This window comes from Protopterus annectens, chromosome 3.part1, assembly GCF_019279795.1.
Source record: "Protopterus annectens isolate FY-2018-M chromosome 3.part1, PAN1.0, whole genome shotgun sequence".
Classification (NCBI taxonomy): Eukaryota; Metazoa; Chordata; order Ceratodontiformes; family Protopteridae; genus Protopterus; species Protopterus annectens.
In genome coordinates, this window is record NC_056732.1 from 1,613,176,637 (window position 1) to 1,613,196,372 (window position 19,736).

Here is a 19,736-nt window from a genome sequence, read left to right on the forward strand (position 1 = left end):
ATTGCTGCTGACTCTATTGCATATCCTGTATCTATCTTTATCAACCGCTCCATTCAGGAATCTACTGTACTGGCAATATAGAAATCCTTCTATACCACACTTCTGCACAAAGGTAGCAACTCTGTTGAACCCTCTAACTATAGACCAATTACTATTCTGTCACTGCTCTCTAAGAGCCTAGAAAAATGTATACTTACTCAAGTACTGTCCTATCTCACTCACAAAAATCTCCTCACCCCCCTCGTAGCATGGTTTCCGCCCTAAACACAATACCTCAATTGCCTTACTATCCTTTATTCAAGGTTGCAGAAGCAAGGGACAACAACTTCCTCATCTCCTGTTTATTCCTTGATCTCTCTAAAGCCTTCAACACTGTGCCTCATCCAATCCTTCTTAACAAACTCTCAGACCTAAACCTCTCTCCTTCTACTCTTGGCTGGTTCCAATCTTACCTTACTGGCAGAAAACAAGCTGTTAGATGGCAGCAGGCTTTCTCACCCTTCCTTGCTGTTCAAACAAGAGTACCCCAAGGCTCCATACTTGGACCGCTTCATTTCAACATTTTTACCAACAACCTACATTCATCCTGCAGTCTCTCATGTGTAATACAATATTGCCTTGACCACACATAGTTTTAGTCTGCCCTACTGTATAACCTGTTGCATTTCCTAACTTTCTTTCTCTGTTAATAACTTCTGCTTAAACTAAGCTCCTAAACTCTCAGCTCTACTACTATAGCCCCCTTCTCCCTCCTCCCATTCCCCATATTATTTATCTTTATCCCCCACTTCCTATCAATGTCTGTACATTTTCCTTCTTTTGAAGAACTATTATCTTTTTGTTTTAATCTTATAGGTAGTAAATTTAGACCACTGCTATCAGTGCAACCCTTAATGTTCATAATTTTTTTTTCTCTTTATAATTAATTTCTTATTTAGTTCATAGGTTAGTACTAGGCTACCTGCCCTTTTAAGCCTAGCCAGTTACCCCATGTGGGGATCAAACCCTGCACCATGTGTCTGTAAGGGAAATACCTTAACCATTAGGCCAATCTCTATTTTTGTCCTGTATGTTTATCTTTGCTTATGTTTGCTGGGGCGTTTTCCCCTTGGGTCTCCACTGAAAATGGGTTGCTTACTATCAGTGCAATGGAAATAGTTATTAACCTTTTCTTTTTTATATTTGTATATTGTCACTTTATCTTTACTTATGTTTGCTGGGGCTTTTCCCCTCCACCTGAAAATGAGTTTGTTTGCAAACTCATTTAGACTAACCCAGTTAACAAATGTGAAATACATGAAATAAATAAAAATATAGACTGATATAATATCTCTATATATCTATATATAGATGGATCCCCTTCAGATGATCAGACTTTTAAAAGTTTGAATGTCATATGGCCGAGACCATATGATCAAACATTTAAAAGTTTGAATGGTCTGAATGGAGATCTCCATACAGCGTGGAATGGGAAGATTTCCCTTTTCCGCAATGTAGTGCGATTTCAGAGTTGGTATATTTAAGTAGCGGGGGGTGGGGGGCACAGCCCCACAGGCAGGGAGTTAGAAATGTTTAGTTTTTTTTTTTTACTGTTTGAACTTTTGAATTCGATGTTATGGTCTTGGCCATATGCAATTCGAACATTTAAAAGTTCGATCAGGTGAAGTAGATCCATATAGATATAGATACAGATATGTATAGATATAGATAAGGATAAAGATTGATTTCTTTCTCTTTCTCTATATAGATATTACTGGAATATAGGCATGCAGATGTTCTGACCACAGCTAGAAAAATGTACTGTTGTTGCAAAATCGATGCAGTACAGCCCATTTAGTCTGCAGATGAATGCATGTTATCTCAGCTAGCTGCAGCCCCTCTTGTCATTTCACCTTTCATTTATTACAGGTAGGCAGAGAAAAGATGTTGTTAGAACTAAGCTTATCGGCAAGAAAATATCTTATTTGTAGGTAGATGGGCTTTCTCTATGCACTTTTCTGTGCTGTTCAGTCAGTCATTTAAGGAACGCTGCATTCACCTGATATGGAATTTGTGTACTAATTATTGTGAGTTTGCATTCATCCTCAGCATTGTGTTTTGCAGGCTCCTGATATCATTTAAGCAATGTAGACTGAGTCTGTTGCATGTGCATGCTCAGGGGCTCTTTCCTTCTGAAATTCTGTTCATGTTCAAAAGACAACCAAATGGGGGGGGTGGGTGTTAATAAAAAGGAACCCATGCCATCAATTTCAGTAGCTTACAAGGTTCAGGAGGTCAGTAGTGTTTCACATCATCACCTAGTTTTGAACCTTGCTCTGGCAATCAATAGCTGATCACAATTCTTGTTCCTCTGACAATCATCTCTCTGAGCTTAACAATTATGAGTGGGTTGTACCTTAGCAGGGGACCAGGCACCGTATTCCAGCTTCTAAATTTCTGCTCTGGTTGCCTCTAGACTACACTATAGCAATGCATTTTAAGTAGAGCTTCTCAGATTAATCGCTGCCACCTACAGCTGGAGCAGAATCCAGCAGAAATTATGCTGAGTGGGGGACTGCCTATACCTTATATTTCTCTTAGGCTGTGTGTATGTTGCTCTGGCTGTCTGGCTGTCAGTTTATTGCATATAGTGTCCTAATACACTTGGTATAAGACTGCTTGACTGATACGGTTTTAAGTCTTTCATCTCTACTAGACATCTCTGCTCAGCCAGCAAATGAAAACTCCATTTTCTAATATAAGGTTAAATGTTATATGGCTGGCAGCTTTCTTATTTACTGCACTCATCATATGGAACTCTGCATCACTGAGCAATAGAGGGATTCACTGCTGCAACCTTTTTCATTTATGTGGAAAATGGAGAGTTGGTTTATTGTTTTGTGGCTTTATATAATGGTACCTCTAAAGCCAATTTGTCCATGTTGTGTACATCTTTGCAACCTGATTTATTGTCACTAGTTTTCTGTAAGCTGTCATTTTATTATTCTGTAATGTGCCCTGCAGTGGAAAATATCAAATAAATAAATAAATGGATTCTGAACTGAAATAAGAATGCCCTTTCGTAGTACAGTATTAGCATACATACAGAAGAACATTAGACTGGGAAAAAAATGATCCCAGAAGCAATTTTTTTTTCTATTTTTAGGTCATACCAGTAGCTGTGCTGAGCTAAATGGTGTCTTACCTGTGGGAAATAATTGATTCTGAAATGAATGAAGTAAAATGAAATGAAGGATCTGGTATTCAAGGTATATAAATGCTACCGTTTTGGCTGGACTTATTATTTAATAACACCATCCAGGGAAAAAAAATCTTACTCACAAAGGAAGTCAGAGTTGTTACCTGATATGAAAGGAGGACAGATATTATCTTAAAGTTACGTGGGCGAAATGTCAGATAGAAAATACTAGAGAAAGACTTATGTAGTCTGTGGCATGTCATATTTCCTGCAGAGCATTTGTCAAATTCCCCAAACACTGTTGGCTGAAATAGACACGAGATGTTTTTAAAAGGGACCGTCCTTCACTGTAGGAGACATTTTATTTCCTCAGAATGTAGCCATTTTGGAGATGAATAAATCATGTTGGGTGTAGCACAGCCCTAATAATTTTATGGGCTGGTCATCTGACACACAGAGACAAACATTTTCCATTGATTCTTTACTGACATTGCTTTTTTGTTTCAAGTCAACAATATTATCAGGGAACTGCATTAATCAAATGTGTGATATGATATAATTTCCTTTTAATAAATAAGTCTAGATTCTTATCTAGGTTAGAAATAAAACAGATCAACTGCATGTAAAATTAAGAGCAAAATATCATATACATTATATGTATGTTTAGTTCTGTGCCACATTACATAAGCAGATAGAACTTTATACATATAGCTTACAGTTTTGTCCACTGTACATTATAGCTATTCTAGCCTATGATTTAGAGACACTATTAAAGTTCACATTTTATTGTTTTTAAGTGATTCTACATCACTTCTACAGCCCCTTTGCAGTTCCATTTTATGTTACATGATTTAAAGTACTATTCAACTGCAAGTAAAATCTGGAAAGATGCCAGAATAAATCGTAAGTGTGAAGCTCTCTTTTGTTTGTGGCAAGAGTACAGTAAAAAAAAACAAAAGCAGGCAAAAAAAGAAATAAAATATATTTTTAATGTATACCTTTTCAAAGATAAAATATACACAACTATATAACTTAGGTTATTGTGGCGTGCCTTCATTTTTCTAGCCAGAACCCATGATCTTGCAAAATGATTAATATTATTGTTTGTCTGTTTGTTTGCTTTTAAATTATTAGTTTAACTGCTTAGCAAACAAATGAATGAACCAAATTCTAGTTAAGAAATGAAAAAAAAAATGAAAGCAGAACAAATTGATTAAAAAAGTGTTAAAACTAGCATTTTTGCAGTGTGGAGGGTGTGACGTTCGCTCCTTGAATTATGTTATGCACCTTATTCACTAATAAAAATCGAACTGTAAATACTTACTACAAAATAATAAAAGAGAAAATAGTAGATAGTCCACAGCTGACTTAGAAATGGAATATCCTTAATTGAAACGCACAAAAAAGCGATCCTGGATAATGAAAAGCATCAAAACATTCCTTATTTGCATATAATTAGGTTATTTGGAGCGAGGGCGTGGTTACAGAGGGCGGTTCTGTTAAGAGCAATAGGTTGCATTCTGGGTTTTCTGAGATTTAGAGCGATACCACTGATTTTTTTTGTTGAAACAGAAACATTTTCAATCTTTTCTTTCCTGCCGTGATGCCCTTGATGATCAGCTCCATCTGTTTCAGTCTCTGTCTCTATTTGTAATATTGCATGTCAGAGAACTGCAGAAGGAAAATGTTGGCTAATGAACTAAAATACCTACTAAACTGGGTAGGGCGTGGTCTCATCGTGTAGGTGGCAACTCCTCTGTTCAGTTGTTTGAGCTCTGGGGAGCATAACCTGTGGTGCTTGGGAACCCCACATCTGAAGTTTCTGAGTAATGTAAGACTTACAGCTACATTTCCAGGTAAGAAATGGTCCTCAACAGTTTACAGCCTGTAGCACTTCCAAAACATACGATACGCTAATGACTTTAATATAAATGCTGAACACTAGAGATACCCTGCATATTTTTTCAAGACTGAAATGACTGTTCTTGGCATGTAATATTACAAAATTCATCACCTTCATTAAATACTGCAAAAGCAATGCAACATTCAACAGCAACTGGCTGGAAAGATCTGCTGCAAACAACATGACTCTTATTTAATGTTGGAGAACTTACAGTTTGTACTTGATGTTACCCTTACATTTCCCTTCAGTACACTGATGTTTTTCTTCCTCTATTACCTTATACTATATAGTAATTAATCCATGAGCTGGTATGTTTTCAGTAGTCTGAATGGGCAAGCACCAGCTTGGTCACTCTTAATATTATTCTACTGGTTAAAATTTATTTATTTGTTTTTGTTGGCCAGGAAACTGAGATAGAACTGCCCTTTTCAATGAAGGCCTCGAAAAATAAGCTCCACATTTACATTCATAAGTTACACATTAAAAGCCAAACATATCAATTGAAGGAAGTAAATAAGAGTAGTAGAAGTTAGGTGTTCAGGAAATGTTAGACCAAGCTAGGCAGTTTAGTGTATGTGCTCAAAATGTCTCTGCAGATTGCGTACATGTGCACCAGCTGGACAAGTACCATTGCACATTTCTGTTGTTGGAGAATTTATTAATGGTTACTATGCAAAGTTCATAGGTTGATGGGAGCATACTAGGCTAATGAACACCACCCAAATGTGGCCCACAAATCTGACTTATGGGGGTGATTTACTGAGTGCCTCTGTCCATCAGAGACATAGGAGCCAGAAAGGGATATATTTCTGACTGCCCATCAATTGGTCGAAGTTGTACTTAAAAAGGAATAGGAAGGGCCTCTGCTTCACATTGATGGGGTCCCTGTACCAGAGAATGGGAATTCTCTGAGAAACATATCCTCCTCTCCAACATGTCTTATTTATGTCTCAAGCAAAATTTATGTCTTTTGAAAAGATATATGACAAAAGATAGTGAGACAAGCTTATATGTGCAACAGTCATCTCTATCAGGCAAACAGCATGAATTAGCAAAAAAGGCTGAATAGACATAGCGGGGAGGTGGAAAATCTCATGCTGACCAAATGACTAACTAGGGAGATGTGAGACCAAAATATCAGTAAATACATACCAGAAATATTTATGGTTAAAAAACATCTTATGAAATATTTATGTTATAAAACAACATATGTTGTGATGTTGGTGCACACATGACCGATTTTAATTTTCATACAGAATGTTTTTTGGATAACAGTGTGTGTGAGAATTTTTACAAGGTAATAACTGCAAAGGAGTCATAAATCAAGGCCATACACATGAACTACAAACACGAAAACCATGAAGCTGCTTCACCTCCCACATCCACTTACTGATATTTAATCAATTCAGAGTCACACAACCTTCAGCAAAGAACAAACAGCTTGAAAGGGCAATAAAACCACTGCACAACAGCAGCTTAGATCATACAATGGCACACTGAGTGTCGCTAGCCTATAGCACATTTCATGACTGACAAAAGTATTCAAATACATTAGTATCTATCCTCTTTCAAGACATCTCTGAATTCTTCATTATCATTTATACAAAAACCTAATAATATTCCTGATAATAGTGGCTTTTGCCTATTTGGACTTTGTTGTTTTGGCGTTGATATTACTGGCTTTGTTATTACTGGATTCAAGGAAGCAACATGCTCTCCTGAAAAAGTTAAGATTATTTACATATTCATGTTTAAACATTACAAAAATGGTATACAGTACATTTATATGTACTAAAGCAGAGGTATCTATCAAGAAATCACATTAATGGTAAAATGTTGAGATGGGTTAATACATATACTCAACCCATATGTTGTTAATTATTAGGAAAAAAGAACAGTAGACAGTGATTTGGTAGCACTACAGTCAAGTCGGAGGCATTTATAGTAGCTACTGCATTAGAAAGGGCTATTTTATTGACTGCATTTTAAAAAAGTGAACAGAATGAATTTCTAATTACTACTGAGCGATATTAAGGCTAAACAAAGCAGTGTGTTTAAGATTTAACATAAAACATTTTCTGTAGAAAGGTTCTGATGGAATTGTTGCTGCTTTAAACAAACCAAAAGGAGTATTTTTAGATCTCAAAGGTTCATTGGTTCATAGGTAAGGCAATCAGTTCAAAAAGGCTGAAACCATGGTTGGGAGGGTGTCAGGTAGGTTTGAAATCTCATAGGGGATAATTGGCTAGGCTTAAAATGGCTCACAAGGGCAGTTAGCCTAGTATGAACCTATGCACATGGGAGAAAAGTACATCTCAAAAACTGCTCTTCTTGTTTAAACTTCTTTTTTGGTCTGCAAACCCATTTCAAACGCAGGCAAAAAAATATATATTCAGAATTTCCTTCTAGTCTCAGTGTTTCATCTCCCAAGCCCCTGCTCACAGCTATCAAGGGTACCAGAACTTTTCAGAGATTTGGGTTGTGTGGTGAAGCTTAAAAAGGCCCTTGTTAATGTTTGCTTAGTACACATCTATGAAGCTATGAAGGAGGGCAAGACAAGATACACCAAGAGGGAACCTGAGGCTGCCCATCCAATTACGTGGTTCAGCTTGAAGGTGGCAAGGATAGTGCAAATTTTGTTCCAGAGGTGAGGGATATGTTGGGACATGAATATATAATGAAAACATGTCTTATTTATCTGTGGATGAAGGTTTACTTCCTTTAACTGAGTATTTAATGAACCATTAGCTCTCTGTAGGAATAGGAGATCAAATATGGTCGGATCTTTCATGGCACAAAAGGCTAGACATAGATCTCCACAGAGGAGTCTGTAAGTGAGTGACTACAAAAAAAGGGCTGCCAATTTCTCCTGATAACTAAGATTTTTGAGGCTACTGGTTGTTTTAGTTATGTTTGGCTGTGGGTTATGTTTAGATAAGAACCTGCCAAAAGGTGCATTATATTGAATAATGGGTCTAATAAGATATGACTAAAGGAGAATTAAGTCTTCTTTGGATCTAGTGGAGTTTGGAAATTAGATAGTCCAGATAAAACGCTCTCAGAATTACTGTGGAGAAATGATATATCAAAAAGAGTACCCAAATCCCTTACAACAGTGTCTGTTTGGAGCATACCTCTCAACCTCTTAGAGCAGGAAATCTGGACAAAGCTTAATATAATGGGGGGACAAAGGCCCAAAAATAGGGGCATGTTTTATTGCTCTTATAAACTTAGAAAGTTGCTAAAATAACAATATTCATGATAGCCTGGATTTTCTGCAGGATATGAAGCCTGAAACTGAAATGTATATCATTATATAGTGACTTTAATCCTCATTGATTTGCCAGAAAATCACAAGTTTTATGAGGAACGGAACAAAAATATGAGGCAAAAATCTGGGCATTCTGCAAAAATCTGGTAAGTTGAGAGGTCTACACCCAGTCATGTAAGGGGCAAGCCTCCCTCCCAAATTTATATATAACAACTCCAAGATCACCATACCTCAGAGAAAAAAGAATATTAGGAGAAATGGCATGGTCATGCAACATTATAGTTTTATGTTATCATCACAATAAACAAAACATGCTGGAGGGATAGGTTCCTGACCCAGAGACTCCCCAGACTCTGGAATAGATTGCCCATACATGTAAAGAAGAGTGCTTCTTTGGACCTTTTCAAGAGGAAACTTGATGATTGGATGGGAGAAAGGAAATTCACCCCAGGGATCACGTCAGTCGCCCTGCTAGACAGGGGTCCAGGAAAGTAAATAGAGTGGGAAGAAATAGCCAGGGAATTGTTATGGCTAGGCTTGTATAGGCCCTAGGGCTGATAGCCTAGTACCAACCTATGAACCTATGTTGCTGTATGAATGACTACTTATTTATTGGTCAAAGGGTATCAAGATGCCTGTGACAGCAAAATGGGTGGTTGTGAATTTTTTATTAAATTAAGTGCTTTCATCCATAGGTATTAGACCTTCATCAGAATATTTGCCCAAGAGACAAAAAACATTTAAATAGTTTTAAAACCAGTATGATTGGATAATTACTCTATTTAAATGAGATCCAATAAAACTTGATGAACAGACATTCAATGAATAAAAACAATACAAAATGTGAAAATTATATCAACAAAAGTATATATAAAAACTTTATAAGAAATTAAAAACATAGAAAAATGTGCATTATATCACAAAAGCTGCTTTTAATTTTAAAATACTGCAAATAGAAACTGTTTCACTGAGACCTAGGTAGATGGTGGCATTTGTTTTTAACTGCCATTTTAATTCTTTTAGTTCTAAACAAAAGTCATCAAATGGTCCCCCCTCTCTCCCGCAACTTCACATGGTCAATGATTACAACTTTAAATGAATGCCCATTGTGCTCTGCAGTATGTTTAAACAATGTGTTCCTCAGGTCTTTCTTTACTATATCATAATAATGTTGATAGATTCATGTCCGTAGGCTTTTCTTTATTTTTCATATATAGAAACAAGTACAGGATTTAGACTTTGCTAAATAAATAACCTCCTTACTACTACAATAATACTTCTTTTGCTAATTTTATCATCCCATATTCATTAAGATGGAAAGTATCTGCTTCTATAATGTATTTGCATTGTGAACAATGTGGCCATTCTAACTGTTCACAATGCAAATACATTATGGAAGTAGACACTTTCCATCATAATGAATAAACATTGACCATGTGGACTTAGGGGAGAGATGGACCATTTGATGATATTTTAGAAATAAAAGAATTATCTGATCTATTATATTGAATGATAGAAGCTCAAACTGGATACTGTCTCAAAGCCTCAAAGGACCTTGAGCAGATCACCACAAGTCTAAGGGAGTTAGGGTTTCTTTTTTGGTTTAGGCAGTCCTTGAGGACAATACCACGTCTCAGAGCTTTTAACAAAACACCTTGATAAAACCAGAAAGGGTATGAAATCTCATAATCAAAAAGATTTGATGGGCACGGACTCCAGAGTTTTCCTGAGAGACTTAAAGAACTGCCTTTTTCTTGGGCTTGTATTCCATCCTGATAGGGGGTCTGTGCCTGGTATTCCCCTCAATGAAGTAGCAGCTCCTTTTTTGAAATACTGTTTTGGAATGCCAGTGAAGAGTGCCAGTCACTGTACTGTTTTATGATGGATCTAGATGAATACAAAGATGTGCAGGAGGTCCTGCAGTTAGCAATGAGAGTTTAGGTTGTGCTCTATTAACAAGCAGCTTTCTGTGATCCAGGGTTCAAGTCCCTGAGAATTCATGTGCTCAGGAGTGAAATGGGAAGCTGCCCTGGCAGCAACGCTTAGATATTTTTAATTAATTCATTAATTAATGAATTTAATTAATTATTTTTTTTTTTTGTTGTTATGTAAGATATGAGGGTGCAGGGTATTAGGACCTGGAGCTTTTCCTTAGCAAAGAAGAGATTTATTTTTTGGTTTGCTCCACAGCCTAGTGTTGAGGAGTATCACATATGGCAGCAGCACTTGAGAGTGACAAATGAACCAGCTATGGTGGCCTACGGCTCTGCATATGCCTAATTGTGTGACTTAGACCAAGCGATTTAACCAGAGAGTGTGCTCAGGCTGAGTATGAAAAATGTCATGGTGCATAAGTGCTCTACCTAGTTTAATGTATCAATAAACAAATTATGGGGAAGGCCAAGATACATCAGTTCTTAACAATAGCTTTGAAAAGCATCAGGAAGCGAAAGAAGTTCATAGCTTTGTCTCTCTCACCTTTAGAACTGACTCCATTTATCTGTGAAAAATTGTTAGCCATAGCAACCAAAATTGTTAGTCATAGCAACCAAAATTGTTAGTAATAGCAGCCAAAATTGTTAGCCATAGCCACCTTTAGGAAAGAGCTAAGTGAATACATAGATATGTGCAAGTGTCAGGATAGGGCAATGTTCAGTAGGCCACAGAATTGGTATAATCCCATGACCCTTTACATAAATAATTTCTGTTGGTCAAATAATTTGGTCGACAGAGATATCAATTACAGAGGCAGCTACTTATGTACATTTGTAAAACGTATTCAAAATGCATCATACTAACCATCGGCGTACTGTTCTTGTTAACATTGTTCTCGTTGTGCTTGTTTAAAATGTAAAAGGCAAGAATGTAACATTCAAACGATCATATGTGGCAGTTTAGAAGAGAGGATTAAGGCTGTGAGCTTCATCAAATAGTCCAGGATTGGATTCACTAAGCTTTCATTTGCCTGCTATGTAACTCTGAGCTAGTTACTTAGCCAGTCAGTGCTCATTTGTTCCTGAAAAGAGGCTTTTGCTTATCTGGCTTATCTGGTGAACAAATCAATAATATTTAAAAAAAAGTGCACACACAGAAGTGAGCTGAGCTGGAGCTACAGTAAGCAAAAAGACACACTGTGTTACTGCTCTGGACTTATTGTATTCATTGATACTTTATTATGCAGCATCTGTGGCAAGGCTAGCATGCCAGTGATGTCAACATAGGCTCTAGATGATTGTTATTGTTGATGTAACACCCCAAACTCCTCAGAAAAAAAAAATGGGAAAAAATGGTTGTGGATGGATGGATGGATGGATGGAAGGAGGGATGGATGGATATGTTGTGGCACATACAAAACATGCAGGGCTGCTCATCTGGAGAAAACTGAAAGCTTATTGTTATAGCCAGACTGCAGAGCAACTATCAACAAAATAACAGGATCAGTATCCGTGGAAGATAATGAAATGAAAAAGTAGGAGAAGTATTTCATCACACAGGAGAGTACATCAGTAATAAATGGTCTTGTAAATCTACCAATGACAGTTCTTAAGTGAGGGAATAGTTAGGAATTTATAAGGTTTGGAGCTGCACCAGGCAGTTTTACAGGTGATGGTATCAAGATTTCAGTTGGGGATGTTTACAGAAAATTGTTATAGTCTATATGAAAATTGAAGATAATAAAGAAACACACGTGCTTCTCTTGCTGGTAAGAAAGTGTTCCTTTTCTTGACATTATGTTTTTTTGAGTAATGCACTGCAATGCTGTGTCCATATTAATATTTTATCGTTTTATATTTTGGCTGCAAAATCATGTACTTTGATAACCTTCTTACAACAAATGTGACAGAAACGTGACACTTTGCTGCATTTTATTCCATGCTTTATACATTCACTTTTTGTATGTGGAACACAGTTATATGATTTATTTGTAAAACATACTTACATGCTGTTTGAAAAAATGCTGCAGAGGAAACATCTGGTTCTTTACGCCTGACACATTTTGACTGCTGTTAAGGAATCTACTGAGCCCTTAATGCTCTTGTTATCATAAAGCTGGACTGCAGCCTCTGGCAATATGCCTAACTGAATGTGACAATCATATATAAAAAGAAGCCAGCTACTAACTATAATCCGTAAATGTGGTCAGCCACCCAGAACATTTTAAACAATGCTTTCGTAAGGCCACTAGGTTTGTGTGGCCAGCATTAGCTGCAACAGCATAACAGAAAGTCTAAATGTAGTATTTACAGATTCCTCAGACATTCTTGGGATCTAGATTTGTTTTTTGGCAGGACACTCCTTTTGGAAAACCACTACACATATATTAGGCATGACTCCAAGAGGAGTCAAAATGACAAAATGTCTCTGAAACTGAACTACATTCATACTGGAATTAAATTAGGTACAAAACTATCATCTTAAATAAATGATGTCTAAGGCCCTGCTACATATGAGCAAATACTGAATTCAGAAACAACAAGGAAACACTTTCAGTTTAAAAATAAATACTTCAAGGAAAAAGAAAGGCCTAACTACAACAGTATTATAACCAAACTTCATCTGTGCAGCGAAAAAAGTTCAGAATAAATAGTAACAGACCAAAAAGATGTAGAAATGATACTCATAGGTCCTTAGGCTATTACTGAGTTTATTACCCCCGGGACATCAAAAAGCTTAGCCTCATCATTCAGGTATAAATATTGCATACTGCCATTCCCAAGTTAAGATATTAGTGTCACAAACAGCAGGCATGCAATTGAAGTTTTCCATCCTGTTATTTTAAAACAAGTTTTAAAGGGATATGGATCTATTGTGTTTGATGTGTAATTGCTGTCTGATCCACAGACAAATGAATCTTTGGGTTATAGACTTGTAATGTCAGCAGATATTGCTGATATTTCAGTGGAAACGGATGTCTTTAGACTAGGTGTTGGATAGACTATTAGTCCTGCAGAAGTGTATAGGGTCCCTCATAGCCCTACCAGCCAAACACAGGTTGCCCCCTCAGCATCTTGACATGGACAGATTATAGCAAAAGGGCTTTTAGTCTATTACAGTAACATATGATGGCTAGGCTTGAGACCTTCTTGGTCAGAACATTATGAAGTCTTACACATTGATTTAGAGGTCTAGATGGGTACATAATAATGGGGGTGTTACATTCCACTATGAGTCTGATAAAAGAGGAGAATAGTGGGGCAAAGACTTCTTCGAACCTAGTGGATATATTTTGACAGCTGAGTTAAGTATGGCTGAAAAACTTTCTCCCAATGAAAGATGTGTTACGGTTGAAGAACAGCACATTATTAACATGGGTGCTGAGGTCTCTGATGACAATATTTGTTTTAGGGGAAATTCCAGAAATGTATGAGGACTTTGAGAGGCTTTACAAATGGGGACTACACTGCATTTTTTTTTTTTACTCAAGGATGCATTCGTTACTAGTGACATTTCTCTAGTGAGAGGAGGAGCTTGCAAAGAAGGTGAGTATTGAGTTTGTAGAGCTTTTCAATAATACCAGAATGAGTAATGGTGTTCAATGCTTTAGCTAGTCAAGGTAGGCAGTAAGGGCTGTTAATTGTCCATTAAGTACTTCACTGACTCTGTCAAAGAAATTGACCACATTAAGTAGATGTGACCTGCATTTTGACAAGTCCATATGAGAAGGCACCAATAATTTTGTGATCATACTAGTAGTTAAGCAGTTATAACCCTGGATAATAAACTTTAGATTAATGGGACTGCAGTTTCATTTATTAGTTAATGCAGCACCTCACACAGAGCACCTCTGATGACATATCACAATACGTTGATAACAGGGTCCATAGATAAGCTGCTGAAAGGCTTTAAAGTGGGGATGGCAATGTGTTCCTTAAGACTGAATAACAAGCATCTGTTGATGTTCTCATGACATACAGAACTAATGTACTTGCATTTTATTAGAGCTGCTGCAACTTGATTTTGAGTAATTTGAGGGTATTATTGGTCCAGGAATTGGAAAAAAAAAGAAAAACATTTGTATTAGGCGATGGAGTAGATTTAGAACTAAATTTGTCCTTAAGGATGCTTACAATACAGACAGGGCCCTAATGTAAAACACTATTTATTAAGAGCACTCTACAGAGGTGGATATTATTTCTTTGTTTGCTGATACAATACAAATGTGGTTATACTTACTGCTTGTGGTAATCTGCAATTCATAATTGGTTCTGTACTCCCAGATGGCTAAGGTTTTGCACAAAAGCATAAGCTTTTTCTTGTACTTGTTGTATAGCCTGTAAATGTGGGAATTCTAATTTATAGGGTTAGTCTTAAAGTTGCTTTTCTTTTTATGACAGAGAGGATCAATCTCATCAATACTTTTTTCTGTTAGGAAGCAGTACTCAGAAAAGCAATTCTTTGGATTTGGGTTGGTGAGAGAATTTTTTCCATTTTTTTTATTCTTATCAAGAACTTCAGTGAGTGAGGCCATGGTGGTGCAGTGGTTAGCATTGTCGCCTCACAGTAAGAGGCTCTCCAGTTTGATTCTCGGCTGAAGCAACGTCTGTGCAGAGTCTGCATGTCCTCCCCATGGTCGAGTGAATTAAAGACATGAAGGTAGGTGCGAGTGTGTGTGAGTGTGCCTTCTTTGAAGGCTGGGTTGGGTTGGGTGCTGGGCTGGCAACTCGACACCATAAAAATTCACTGCCAATTATTAGCAGACTGGAGTTCTGCTGTGGCGATCCCTAACCGGGAAAAGCCAAAAGACAGTTTATCAAGAACGTCAGTGAATACTGAACTTTTCTAGTTTATAGGGAAAAAAAATGCAATCAGATGGTCAGAACTGATAATCAATAAATGACCATAAGCCTGAAATGAAGGGTAAGTTGGAAAGACTGGGGGAGGTATTAGACATTGAACTGGAGGTTTTGTAATAAGCTAAGAAAGAGAAAGCTGAACATTTACATATTTCGTGAAAGATGGAAAAAGGGTCAGGATATAATTCTGACATGCTACATTGTTTGATGACAAACTCAAATGATGGAACTATAGGGGAAGGGAAGATGAGGAAAGAAGGAGCAGCTGTTAGAAGGATGTCTCAAATTAGACTTGCGGAAGCATTTCTTCATTGAGGGAGTAGTAAGGCATTGAAATGCCAGAGGCAGTGCCACAGTATAAATCATCAGACGAGTTCAAGGTTGCTGAGGATAGATAAAATGAAAGGATAGGACAGATGTAAAAGAAACTCAGCTGTGTGGGGCCATCTGTAGCTTTCAGTCTTAGTATTTCTCTTCTGTTGGCATTTTTGTGTATTTGTGCAATCATTACCTCAGTAGGAGGAGGTGTCATTTCTTAATTTATCAGAAAGATCAGAAGGTCACTTGGGTATAGCTAATACCAAGATATTATAGTATGAAATTTGAACTGTTCCGTTATTTATTGAAGTCCTCATGTTTACAGTTGTTTAGAATAATTTCAAAATATTTAATACTTGTTTTGGCAAGATGTGCACAATTGCAGACTATTACCACATATGCCATTGAGTTGTATTCACTGTACAACATCTGCGATAAAGATGCTGAAACTATTTTGCAGTTATTTTGAGGATGTTAGGATATTTCCATCATTGCTGCCAGTGCTTGCATTTCTTCTCTGCGTCTGCTTCCTTGGCATACATTATTTGATTTTCCTCAAAGCTAACAGTAACTACCTGCCCTATATTTGCTTTCCCTCTGTTCTTGGGCCATGCTTGAAAGAGGCAAAATGTCTTGAGTTTGAACATGTGATGAACTAACTAACTAAATAAAACTATATTTGGTTTACCATCGTGAAGAGTATGCCCTGTAACAGGAGAGGAAGTGACCTGTCTACATTGGGTACTAGGCTCAGAAAAAATATGAAAGAATAGCCTTTTGAGCTATTTGAGCTAAGCTAAAACACCAAGCAGTAGTAATAAGAAATATTTGTAAATTAAACTCCAAACAGTAGTAAAAATTCTTGCTGCAATTAAATTTTCTTCACTTTTGTGAATAAAAACAGCTTCACATTCTTTGTACCAAAACAACAAATCTTCTTGTCGCGATTAAAAATAGCTTCACTTCTTAGTAGCAAAACACAAAATCTTTATTGGGTGAAACTTATATAAATTAGCAGGTAAGTGCTGTGCTTCTGTAAAGAAACTAGAAACAAATCTTGTGTTAATACACATTTTAAACAATGAAAAAAAATCAGCATTCTATTTACTTGTATAGGGATGTAAACATATAACTGTGATTGGTTAAAACTTAAATATCTCTTAGAATATATATCAGAATATAGGTGGTTTTAATATTCCAATGGTTATATTGCTTCCAGCTACTTTTTTGCTACTGTTACTATGCTCAGGAAGGAATGACCTCTCCACGTTGTGCACTGTGCTCAAAAATGAAGTGGCTTTTTCACATTGGGTGCTATACTCAGAAAGGAAGTGATGTGTACTCACTGCGTACTATGCCCAGAAAAGAAGTGACCTGTCTACATTGGATACTATGCTTGGAAAGGAAGTGACCTAACCATAGTGCATAATATGCTTGGAAAGGGAGTTAGCTGTCCACATTGGGTACTATGCTCAGAAAGGAAGTGACCTAACCATAGTGCATACTATCCACTCACAAGAACCAAGAAACCAAACTGGAAAAATGTTAACCCAGAAAAAAGTCCTCAAACAATCAAATGCACACAAAAGTCCTGGGAACATATACCAAGCAGAAACTTGCTATACCAAATAATTCTTTGAAAAATGTTCTTCTTGAGCAAAAAATGTTCTCCTTAAGCAAGTCTTGTAGAATAAAAACACAGCTTTATTACGAAAATGCAGTGGGTAAGCGCTTTTGTGGGACTACATCCCACTTCATCAGACCATTACAATAGCAGTACTATTCACTTATTTATAAGGCAAGTTAAACTGGTAATACCAATTAAATAGTAATTACCCATCCATTTTAAAGAGATATTCATCTCTACTTGAATCACTTGCATTGTTTCTATTCAAACATTACTAATATAAAAACATACATAAAAATAATAAAATACATACATAAAAATAATAAAATGAACCCTTTAACTGTTTCCTATGTCATACTTCAATTTTATCCTAAATACACACCATTCTGTTATGAACTTCATAACTTTGATTTAACATCCATGGTTAATACTACTACTAACATAATTCCTTGTTAATAATTTACATAAAATCTCACATGATAAAACAAAAACACTTCCTTGTAGAGGGCAAGGTCAGAACTCCTATTTAGCTGTCATTTTTTGTAGGAAGACTTTTGGCTAAATTTAGGATCTCAGTTTTTATTACCTTTTGTAGTCTGTTCTTCCATCTGCTGATTCATTGATGCAAAACAAAACTAAATTAAGAAATCTGTCATTAGAACTGATTTTCCTGGCTGGAAAACCAATGTGTTTTTCAGTATTTATGCTGACACTGTAAATAGCCTTTCTCCTGTTTGTTAAAGTTTAAGTGAAATGAGTGCAAATGAAACATTTTGTTTCAGTACAAAGTGTAAGAGCAACCCCCGGATTCTCTATGCCTTGCACGGCTTGCAAGATCGGTGCAAGAGCTCTAGCAAGCAATATGTCTGCCGTTCGATTCAGGAACAGCCTGCAGGGGCGTGCTCGAGCACTCCTGCACTAGTCCTGCATGGACTAAGCCCCTGTATGCAAAGAGAAATCCATGCAAATTAGGTAATTTTGCAATCCAGGAAGCTTGCAACTGGCCATGCAGGACTAGTGCAATCTGCAGAAATGTACTTGGTTAGTAAACGAGTACATTTCTGCAAACTCCAAAATGGAGCTGGGACAGCTCCAAATAAAGGATGCATATCAGTTAGGAAGCATGCCAATGGCCACGTATAAGGCCAATGGCATTGCAAACAGGCAAAAAAATTAAAAAATCAGCTTTTATTTTTTTTAGCTGATTTCGGCTGTTTAAGCGTATGGCAGCGGCGCGCAAATGGGAATGGGGGAAAATAATAAAATAGACCTAAAATAAGCATTCTAACTAAAATCACTATTCTGCCATGCAAGTCAATGGCAGGCAGAAGACAACATGGCCAGTGAATAGTGGTTGCTAAGTGGGGAGGCTCAGTGTGAGACATGTAACTATGCATTGGCAGGCAATCCTATGCAAATAAGGGGAATGATAGTGAATACCAGTTTCAACAGCATGTTAGTCAGGTCCCAACAGTGTAAGAGTAGGAATAGCTTGGTGCAAGCCTAGGAGTTAGGTGACATCATGGATGTATGTGTCAGGCATACTGTAAGCGGACTGGAGACCTGTGGCTAGGGTTTGCTCCTAGCTTAGCACAGCTAAGCAAGGGGCTGTGTCTGAATCTGTCTAGCACTCTTTACATTGCCTAAGCGGGTTTTAAAGGAAGAAACATAAAGTTAAACCAGGAAATAGCATGCACTATGCTGTGTGCCCCCGGGCTTAAACAAGAAAGCAATGGGAAGGGAAAACAGCAGTAGGAAGGTAATCAAGGAGAACTAGCATAGCTGGCAGGTGAAATGTATCAGAAACAGCCAATTACACATGCAACAGCCCAGCCCAGCACACTACTATAAACTATGCAAACATCTTCTCCTCTGGTTTTTACTACACTCAACACCACTGGTGTAAATGAGCGCATAACTTTTAACACATCATCATCATCTTTTGGCTGTTCCTGTTAGGGGTCACCACAGCGGATCACCTGTTTCCATTTCTTCCTGCCCTCTGCATCTTGCTCTGTCACACCAACCACCTGTATGTCCTCTCTCACCACATCCATAAACCTTATCTTAGGCCTCCCTCTTTTCCTGTTACCTGGTAGCTTCATCCTTAGCATCTTTTTCCCAATATACTCAGCATCCCTCCTCAGCATGTGTCCAAACCAATGTAATCATGCCTCTCTGGCTTTGTCTCCAAACCTTCCAACCTGGGTTGACCCTCTAATATACTTATTCCGAATCCTGCCCACCCTTGTCACACCCAGTGCAAATCTTAATATCTTTAAATCTGCCACATCCAGCTCAAACTCCTGCATTTTTGTCAATGCCACTGTCTCCAACCCATATAACATAGCTGGTCTCACTACCCTCTTGTAGACCTTCCCTTTCACTGTTAGAGGTACTCGTCTGTCACAAATCACTCCTGATACTCTTCTCCACCCACTCCATCCTGCCTGTACTCTCTTCTTCACCTCTCTTTCACACTCACCATTACTTTGAACTATTGATCCCAAGTATTTAAACTTATCCACCTTCATCACCTCTACTCCTTGCATCCTCATCATTCTTCTATCCTCCCTCTCATTCACACACACATATTCTGTCTTAGTCCTGCTGACCTTCATTCCTCTTCTCTCTAGAGCATATCT